Source organism: Nomascus leucogenys, unplaced genomic scaffold (genome assembly GCF_006542625.1).
Source record: "Nomascus leucogenys isolate Asia unplaced genomic scaffold, Asia_NLE_v1 001087F_55232_qpd_obj, whole genome shotgun sequence".
NCBI classification, from domain to species: Eukaryota; Metazoa; Chordata; class Mammalia; order Primates; family Hylobatidae; genus Nomascus; species Nomascus leucogenys.
The window spans coordinates 17,944-28,353 of NW_022096558.1; the positions used below are offsets into that span (position 1 = coordinate 17,944).

General features: G+C 45.4%; 1 pseudogene; it reads left to right on the forward strand.

Moving 5' to 3' along the window:
• The first annotated feature begins 1,446 nt into the window (after nucleotides 1–1,446).
• On the forward strand, nucleotides 1,447–6,373 carry LOC115833987 (annotated as a pseudogene).
• Nucleotides 6,374–10,410: the final 4,037 nt, after the last annotated feature.

Genomic DNA, 10,410 nt, shown 5'->3' on the forward strand with positions numbered 1-10,410 from the left:
CCCCCCGTCTGGGAAGTGAGGAGCGCCTCTGCCCGGCCGCCCCGTCTGGGAAGTGAGGAGCGCCTCTGCCAGGCCAACCATCGTCTGGGAAGTGAGGAGCTCCTCTGCCGGGCAGCCCCATCTGGGAAGTGAGGAGCCCCTCTGCCCGGCCACCCCGTCTGGGAAGAACTGCAGAGCGCTCTGCCCGGCCACCCATCATCTGGGATGTGAGGAGCGCCTCTGCCGGCGCCCCTCTGGAAGTGAGGAGCGTCTCTGCCCGGCCGCCCGTTCTGGGAAGTGAGGAGCGCCTCTGAGGGGCCACCCCGTTGGTTAGTGAGGAGCGCCTCTTCCGGCCACCCCTACTGGGATGTGAGGGGCGCCTCTGCCCGGCAGCCCCATCTGGGAAGTGAGGAGCGCCTCTGCCGGCCACCCGATCTGGGAAGTGAGGAGCCCTCTGCCCGGCTGCCACTCCGTCTGGGAAGTGAGGAGTGTCTCTGCCCGGCCACCCAGTCTGGTAAGAAGTGAGGAGAGCCTCTGCCGGCTGCCCTGTCTGGGAAGTGAGGAGCGCCTCTGCCCGGCCTCCCCTTCTGGGATGTGAGGGGCGCCTCTGCCTGGCCGCCCGGTCTGGGAAGTGAGGAGCACCTCTGCCCGGCCACCCATCGCCTGGGATGTGAGGAGCACCTCTGCCCAGACGCCCCGTCCGGGAAGTGAGGAGCCCATGTGCCCGGCCGCCACCCTGTCTAGGAAGTGAGGAGCCTCTGCCCCGCCCCTCTGGGATGAGGAGCCCTCTGCCGGCCCCGTCGGGTGGGGCCCTGCCCGCCCCGTCTGGGAGGTCTACCACAGAGGCCAGAAGCAATGTGGGGGCTGGATGTGGTGGCTCACGCCTGTAGTCCCAGTACTCTGGAAGGCTGAGGCGGGTTGATCACTTGAGGCTAGGAACTCGAGACCAGCCTGGCCAACATGGCGAAACATATGAAAAATACAGCTGTCAAACCAACTAATGAACCAAGCGACAACAAAACAGGTCTACCCTGGAGTCATACTCTAATTTTTTCTATTTTCCTCTCTTTCTGATCCTTTATCCCACTTTTTCCTCCTCTTCCTTCTCCTTCTTCTTTGTCAAATAGAGGATTGAGTTATTATCATTGATCCATACAAAGTCCCTCTCTCATTTATTTTCTTTAATTCCCACCCCCCATTTCTGTTCCCCGTCTTCCCATGTGCAACCTTCCTAATAAGTTTGATATGCATCTTTTTGTTTGTATGTACTTTTAGAAAATGTTTATTGTTTTGTGTGCAAAAAATAAAATAAAATAAAATAAAAAGCCTGTCCCTGATCAAAGTCTTTAGTAAGCAGGAAGGAGTCAAGGTTAAAGAATGTGTTTGCTTACCCTGGACTACAGTATTTTGGAAAATGAACCAAGGCTTGGGTTATGCTCTGGAAGCCTGTCCTGCCTGCTTCTGTAATCTGGCGCTCTGCATCCAGATCTTGGCCCTTTATGGACACCACCGTCTGTTACTCTTACGATTCTCTGCTCTTTTGGGAGTTCAGACGTGGCACCTTATTTCACTTCTGAGCTACCCTCTGCCATCCAGAAATGTAGTGGACCTGTAGAACTGTATTGTTCTGCTAAACCTGTGACCACTCACATCTGAAGGTCACATAATGGAAAAAATAGAATAGAAACATGGAATATATTAGGATTCATCGCGGGACTTTGACAATTTTTTTCTCTTAGCTCCTCCCTTTTGGGTTACTGCCAATGCATTTTCAACAATAGGTCAATGTTGTTGTAAGTGGCCGTGGAGCAGTATCCACAGCAGTTCTTGGTGATTTTGATTCATCCACAAAGCATTTTATCACAGCAAAATAATAAAGGTGCTGGTTTCATTGGCTGCAGGTTACCAGAGAGTAACCCCAAAGCTGGGGTGTGCGCTAAAATCCAGGGGAAGAGGCTGAAGCATTCCACAAAGAATTACTTAAACCCTCCACAAGAACATCTTTAGATTTTGAATGTATCCTTGGAGGACAAGGGATCATACAAATGTGCAGCTTATAATCCGGCCACACATGAATTAAAAGTTGAACCCACTGGCCAAAAGCTTCTTGTGAGTCACCTTTCTTCAGATGATTTTTGGCATTCTTCCCCTGCTCGTTCACAGGTATTAGCTGTTCATTCACATAGCCCTGTACCTTTGGAGTGTGTGTTTAGTGGGGTCCTGGCTCCTCAAGTGTGTTGGCTAAAGAACAGGCAGGATATTGCCCCGGGAAGCAACTGGAGAAGGTTGTATTCTCATCTTGCCATAGATAGCATTGACCCAGTGGACTCTGGAAACGATTCCTGCATGGCGGGAAACAACTCTGGAGATGTAAAATATGTGGCATCCATGGTTAATGTACTTGAACACGCTCCTACTCTAAGGGACTACAGGATCAGATAGTGTCACTATTTTCCACAGAACACTTTATCTCTGATGTTTGTAGGAACCCAGCTGCCAACCATAACTGGTTTCATAATGCACAGCCTAATCATCCTTTCTCAAGACATTGAACTGCGGGAAATTGACTGAAATTCAGTGGGGTTATTATGCAAGATACTAGGCTACATCAGTGTTTAGCAGATAATGAGATTGGATTTATGCAGTCTACTGGAAGACTTGAAATAGAAAAAGGCAATGGATGCAAGCAAGTTATAATTTTGTCACCAGCAAGCACAAAAGTGGAAGATGGAGACGTTGTTACTCTGTCCTTCAATGCCACCAGGCTGTTGGGTCCGGTCATTTGTTGGTATGACAGCCATGGATTGATAACCAGCCATCTCTCTTAAGTCCTTAGATCTAAATCCCAAAAGTCACACTTACCAAGACCTGGAATCTTGGACCTAGAGCCTGTCTATTTCATCATGTCCCAAGCTGGCTTGAGCCCTCTCCATACTCAGGCTGTGATGCAGGAGCATGTGGAGAAATACATCTGTGAAGCTACAGATGAACATGGTACCATGCAGGCAGAACCACCTCTCATGGTTGTTCTGTTTGAAACAAACAAAAGGAGAAGTAGTCGCACTCTTTGTTGCTACTCAGAATAATGAAACAAAATAAGAGATGGTTCAGAAACTGGATTATTCAGCTCATTTCCAGAGAAAGTACATCCCAGTGCAGTGGAATCACCATCAGAGAAAAATGTTAGTGGTATCTCTGTTCTTGAGGTCCCACCAAATTGAAACCCTACAGACCCCCATACCAGATACATACAACCTGGTGTGGAGGGCAGGCAAGGAAAGTGGACTGCCCATCAATGCCTATTTTGTGAAGTATCAAAATCTGGACTATGAAGTTGATGTGATGGGAAGTTGGCACAGGGTTTGAATCCCAGGAAGTGAAAGTGAGCTTCACTTAGCTGAAATGGAGCCATCTGTTCTTTATGAACTCTTGCTGGTAGCAAGAAGTGATGCAAGTGAAAACCCACCTGCCATGCTTACCTTCTGAACCAGCAAAGAAAAAACAGCATCATCAAAAAGCACCCAGACATCCTCTCAACCCGTAGGCACCCCCAAGTATCCCGTCGTTTCAGAAGCTGCAGACAACAATTTTGGAGTGGTGCTTACAGATTCATCTAGGCACAGTGGCGCTCCAGAGGCACCAGATCACCTTACTGTCTCCACTGCATCAGAGAGGTTGGTCTATGTCACTTGATTTCCTTGGGCAACTGGGAATTCTTCGATCGCTGCCTTCAAGGTCAAATATAAATGGATGAGGACCAGTGACTGCCTGGTGGCACCTCAACATATCCTTCCTTCCAAAATTTCTGTGCAAGTTTGTAGTATAGAACCAGGTTCAACATACAAATTTTGGGTCACTGCTATCAACCATTATGAAGAGAGTTTTCAGAGATCAGCGTCTCATCCTTATCAGGGGACTGGGTTCCCCAGACTTTTTTCCAACTGTGCAATAACGGACCTCACATTGTATACACAGAGGCTGTCAGCGTTACTCAGATTGTGCTAAAGTGGACATACATTCCATGAAGTAACAATAACACTTCCATTCTTTTATATCTATGACTGACCCACAGATGATGACAACGCCAATGTTTATAAGAGGGATGTTACAGAAGGTTCAAAGGAGTGGCACATGATTGGCCATCTGCTGTCAGAAACTTCCTATGGCATTAAAATGCAGTGCTTCAGTGAAGAAGAAAGTGAGTTTAGCAATGTCATGATCTGCGAGACTAAAGTGAATGTGCTCCTGGAGCTTCTGAGTATCCGAAAGGCTTGAGTACCCCTCTGAATTCCTCAGGAAGTGAAGGAAATGCGAGGCCAGCAACCAGCCCTGACAGAAGCAGTGACATGTTATATCGGATCCTTGGCTGTATGCTGGGTGTCTTGGGCCTCATTCTTATGGTTTTCATTGAAACGTGCCTGTGGAAGAATCGCCAGCAGAATATCATACAGAAATATGACGCTCCAGGATACCTCTATCAAGGATCAGATATTAATGGGCAGATGATGTAATAATACACCACTGTCTCAGGAGCAAATGAGATAAATGGAAGTGTTCATGGAGGCTTACTGAGCCATGGCGGTCTCAGCAGTGGCTGTTCCCACCTTCACCATAAGGTTCTCAATGGAGTCAGTGTAATTGTGAATGGGAGCTTAAATGGAGGATTTACTCTGGGCACACCAACTCTCTTACAGCAATGGGAATGGAACTGGAGGTTGTAATCCTAAGCAAATTAATGCAGGATCAGAAAATTAAATGCTGTATGTTCTCACTTATAATTGGGAGCTAAGCACAGAAACACAGAGACATCAGTATGGCAAAATAGACTCTGCGGTCTACTTGTGAGTGGAGGGAGAGGGATGGGCTTAAAAATACTTATTGGAGGCGGACTCTACAACCGCCTCGCTTCTCTCTCACAGGATCCCTCCTCTTGCTCCTGGCTGCTCCGGGCAGCCCTAAGCCGCCGGGTTACATGTCCACTCCCCTCCGCCTGGAGGAGCGCTGCCGCGGGGGCGCCCCCAGGTCCCCTACCCTGAGCCCTGATGCCGGGCTCCAGAGTCAAGGTGCCAGAAGAACCAGGACCCAGCGCCCGCCTGACCTACCCAGCGCCTGCGTCCTGGCCTGCAAGACACCGCCCCTCCTCTGCCCTGCGTGGTGTGTGGAGGGACCCCTTCGGATCACAGCCGCTGCCGCCATAGCCGCCACCATAGTAGCCGCCGCGGGCGTCCGAGGCAAGGACCTGAGGGTGGCTTTCCCAGCCGGCTGCCCCACAGGGACTCTGGATGCTTAGCCCGCCTGGCCGAGAGATCTAAAATCAAGGCATGACTTAACAGCTTATCTTGTAGGAGAACAGCTCAACCCAAAGGCAGATTGCTAGTCTGGACTTTATTACAAGCAGGACTGCGGTGATGTTTATAGCACTGAAGTGAACTCCACTGTAAGTACAGAAAGTGGCTTTCTGCTTTCCCCCCCAAAGCACAATCATATACACCTTGCAGTCTTGAATCACTGAAGATGTAAGCCAACTGTTACTCTGACTTTTGGAGACTCCCTGTGAACAGCATGAAGACTGATCAAAGTCTTTAGTAAGCAGAAAGGAGTCAAGGTTAAGGAATGCGTCTGATTACCCTGAATTGTAGTACCTTGGAAAGTGAATCAAGGCCTGCTGGGTTTTGCTCTGGAAGCCTGCCTTGCCTGCTTCTGTAATCTGGCGCTCTGCATGTGAATCTTGGACCCATATGGACACTGCTGTTATGTTACTGTCATGATTCTCTGCTCTTCCATGAGTTCAGACTTGGCACCTTATTTTACTTCTGAACCACTCTCTACCGTCCAGAAACATGGTGGACCTGTAGAACTACATTGTTCTGCCAAAGCTGTGACCACTCACATAGCTCATGGTTGCATAATGGAAAACAGTAGGATAGAAACATGGAACATATAAAGATTCATCAGCGGACTTTGACAATTCTTTCTCTTAACTCCTCTCTTTTGGGTTTCTACCAATCCCTTGCCAACAATAGCGTTGGTATTATTTTGAGTGGCCCTGTAACAGCATCTGTGGCAGTTTTTGGTGATTTTGGTTCATCCACAAAGTGTGTTATTACAGAGGAGGAAAAAAGTGCTGTCAGGATAATAGAAACGATGTCAGCTGCGTTCGCACAGAAAATCCAGAAGAGTTCAGCAGAGGAGACAGCTGTGTCAATTCAAAACAGACAGCAACAATTTACGTTAGAATTCACTTGTTTTGCCACCTATCTCAGAGGACGGTGCTGAAAAGACATCATGGCCTCCGCCTGGTTTTCCTTTGGACAGCCTCTCAGATGTCCTCCAGCGGCCCAGGAAACCAGAGGATGTGCAAACAACCAGTCATCTTCTGACTTCAAGCCTGTAACCAACTGCACAAAACAGCCCTGGGAGTGAACTATGTGAAGGATCTTAATTCAAATCAGAGAAAATCATTCTTTATTTTTTTTGCAGTATAATGTCATGTGAATGTGTCTTAAAATGTGTGTCCTTTTATGTTATTTATGCCTTAAAAGTTTTCTTACCCATTGCTTCCTTGCTTCAGTAAGAAACAACCTTGTTTTGCACAGCTTTCAATCACCTGGAGGGCAGAGGGATCATTCCATATTTTCTTTTTTTTTTTATTATTATACTTTAGGTTTTAGGGTACATGTGCAGAATGTGCAGCTTGTTACATATGTATCCATGTGCCATGTTGTTTGCTGCACCCATTAACTCGTCATTTAGCATAAGATATATCTCCTAATGCTGTCCCTTCCCCTCCCCCACCCCACAAAAGTCCCCGGAGTGGAGTGTGATGTTCCCCTTCCTGTGTCCATGAGTTCTCGTTGTTCAATTCCCACCTATGAGTGAGAACATGCGGTGTTTGGTTTTTTGTCCTTGCGATAGTTTACTGAGAATGATGTTTTCCAGTTTCATCCATGTCCTTACAAAGGACATGAACTCATCATTTTTTTTATGGCTGCATAGTATTCCATGGTGTATATGTGCCACATTTTCTTAATCCAGTCTATCGTTGTTAGACATTTGGGTTGGTTCCAAGTCTTTGCTATTGTGAATAGTGCCGCAATAAACATATGTGTGCATGTGTCTTTATAGCAGCATGATTTATGGTCCTTTGGGTATATACCCAGTAATGGGATGGCTGGGTCAAATGGTATTTCTGGTTCTAGATCCCTGAGGAATCGCCACACTGACTTCCACAATGGTTGATCTAGTTTACAGTCCCACCAACAGTGTAAAAGTGTTCCTATTTCTAGCCATATGTAGAAAGCTGAAACTGGATCCCTTCCTTACACCTTATACAAAAATTAACTCAAGATGGATTAAAGACTTAAATGTTAGACCTAAAACCACTAAAATCCTTCAAGAAAACCTAGGCAATACCATTCAGGACATAGGCGTGGGTAAGGAGTTCATGTCTAAAACACCAAAAGCAATGGCAACAAAAGCCAAAATTGACAAATGGGATCTCATTAAACTAAAGAGCTTCTGCACAGCAAAACAAACTACCATCAGAGTGAACAGGCAACCTACAGAATGGGAGAAAATTTTTGCAACCTACTCATCTCACAAAGGGCTAATATCCAGAATCTACAATGAACTCAAACCAATTTACAAGAAGAAAACAAACAACCCCATCAAAAAGTGGGCGAGGACATGAACAGACACTTCTCAAAAGAAGACATTTATGCAGCCAAAAAACATATGAAAAAATGCTCATCATCACTGGCCATCAGAGAAATGAAAATCAAAACCACAGTGAGATACCATCTCACACCAGTTAGAATGGCCATCATTAAAAAGTCAGGAAACAACAGGTGCTGGAAAGGATGTGGAGACTGTTGGATCATTCCATATTTTCTAACAACTGTAGTGGCAGTAAGAACTCCTCATGCAATGATTCCATCTCTTGGCTGCTTCAGCTCAGAGGAAATGCAGGGCCAATTGAGGGTTACACCAGTCAGGTTTTCAGATGGAAAACCGTCTTTCAATAGTGTAATATCAGACTTTCTGAGAACACTTTGAAGTCAACCACGGTTTTGACCCAGTTTTATAATAGCAGACTGGCTGATGAATTTTAAAAGAGTGCCTTCCACTAAAGTGGTAATGTGACCAGACAACATTCTCTCTATCTGCACGTGGGCACAAGTGATGTTCAGTCTTCTAGTACTAGTCATAAGCAGTGTCGTGGACATGGTAGAGTGTAAGATGTAGTTGAATGATTGCAGTATGCAGAAAAGGAACCGAGGCCAGAGAGACAAATAATGCTTTACTATCCCTCTGCTTTAAAATTACATTGATTCGTAAAATGGCCGGTATGGGGCTCTTTTTGACTGCTTCTAAGAGTAGGAACAAAGTAAGACTTGAAGTCGTGGCTTGAAAAGAAAGATCCACATTTTCAGAAGAAAAAAGGGGAGGGCTGCAGGGAGCCTCTCTTGGAGGGAGCTCTTCCTCTGCTCCATTAGCCTAAGAGCATGCTCATGGTGTCACACTGCCAGAAACTAGTCATTCTCTGACTTCCAACAGGGGCAACAGCCTGAAGGTGTGAGTGTCAGAAAATACTTATTTTGGAAGAAAAGGTGTTTGTTGTTGTTGTTGTTTATTTTCTGAAGTTTCCTGACTTTTTTTCCAGAATCTCTTCCTTTTAAACAGGCACCTAAAGCATTGGTCAGCAGAACTCCTGACCACTGCTGCCTCTGCGTGACAAGGACATTGGAGCTGTCTTTGGAAGGATCTTCTCCACATTAATAAATGATTATGATATATTTTTTAAAAACTACCTACTGGGTACTATGCTGACTACCAAGCTGACAGATCCGTATTCCAATGACAAGGTAATGGAGACATACAATTCTATAGTCATTTATATTTTAATAGCATTATACTCTTTTAACCATCCTCATCTTGTATATAATCTCATTGTATATTAGGATACAGCTATTAGAGCAATAAGGAAGAATGGATAAATACAGTCAGCTTTTTGTTTTTGTTTTGTTTTGTTTTGTTTTGTTTTTGAGACAGGTTCTCACTCTGTCGTCCAGGTTGGAGTGCAATGGTAAGATCATGCCTCACTGCAGGGTCGACCTCTCCAGATCAAGCAGTCCTCCAACCTCAGCCTCCCAAATAGCTGGATACAGGCTGAACTGTCATGCCTGAGTAATTTTGTTGTTGCCGTTGTTGGAGAGACAGGGTCTCACCCTGTTGCCCAGGCTTCTCTCCAACTCCTGGCTCAAGTGATCCTCCCAACTCAGACTCTAAAAGTGCTGGGATTATATATATATATATATATATGAAAAATAGTGCTTGGAAAATTAGCTTACTAATTGAAAAATATACTGTGAATGACTGCTTTGAAATATATATATATTATATACATGAACACACATATAAATGTATATATATATATATAAACCTTCATCTGAGAGTAGGTATGCTTTTGGCTTCTGAGATGAACATATTCACAATGATAAATATTTACTATGAATTCAGCTAAACATGATACTCAGCAATATTCGTATCTATTTATCTCTATTTCTACCTAAATCTGTATTTTGAAAGTTGTGGCTAAGCCTTCCTAGTTATTTAGATTTTTATCCTTTACCATTCAATGTGTGTGTGGCTTGGAGACTGTTTTCACAGATCAGGAAGTTGACAATTATGTCCCACATTCAGTGGACTAACAGCTCAGAGATCCTCTCTCTGGTTACTGCTACGACAGTGCATGGTCAGTCTCCCAGATCACCGGAGATGATTGTGATTTTATTTTTAAATCTAGTTTCTAGGAATCACTCCCTGGAACAGAATAATTTATTGTTCACGCAGTGTTCACTCAGAATTTGTGCTTTAGCTCTTCAGCCAGTAGGGCTAATGGCTCTTTATTTATGAATCAGTGGTTAGCTTGGGGAGTGCTTACAAATTTGTCCACGTTCCACCTTGATTGCTCTTGAGCGGGTGTAGCCTGGCACAGATACACAGCCTTCTGGCTGGAAATCAGAAGTTTATTTGTTGCTACAAAGCAGGCTAAAGATTCCAAGCTCCTCTTTAATGTTCCTAACCAAGGTCTCCATTGTTTTTGACGATGCCCTTGGGAATGTACCTTTTCATGACCGATTCAAAATCAGTCATTAATGTGAGCATTGAGCAAAGCTCTCAGTTTTTACGGCCTGTCAGTCCTCCTAGATGAATCTCTGCATCACTGAAAGGAGTTGACAGTGGCTTCTCTAGCACTCGCACACGCTCTACAAGTCTGTGCTGGAGTAGGTAGGGGGATGGTGTCTCCCAGTGTTTTGTCTTATCCCTTGAGGGACGGAAGATACAGCCAGTGGGAAACTTGGGCATAGCAACCCTAGACCTGCTGTTCGGGGTGGAGATTCTACCCTATCAGTGGAGGTTGTATGTGCA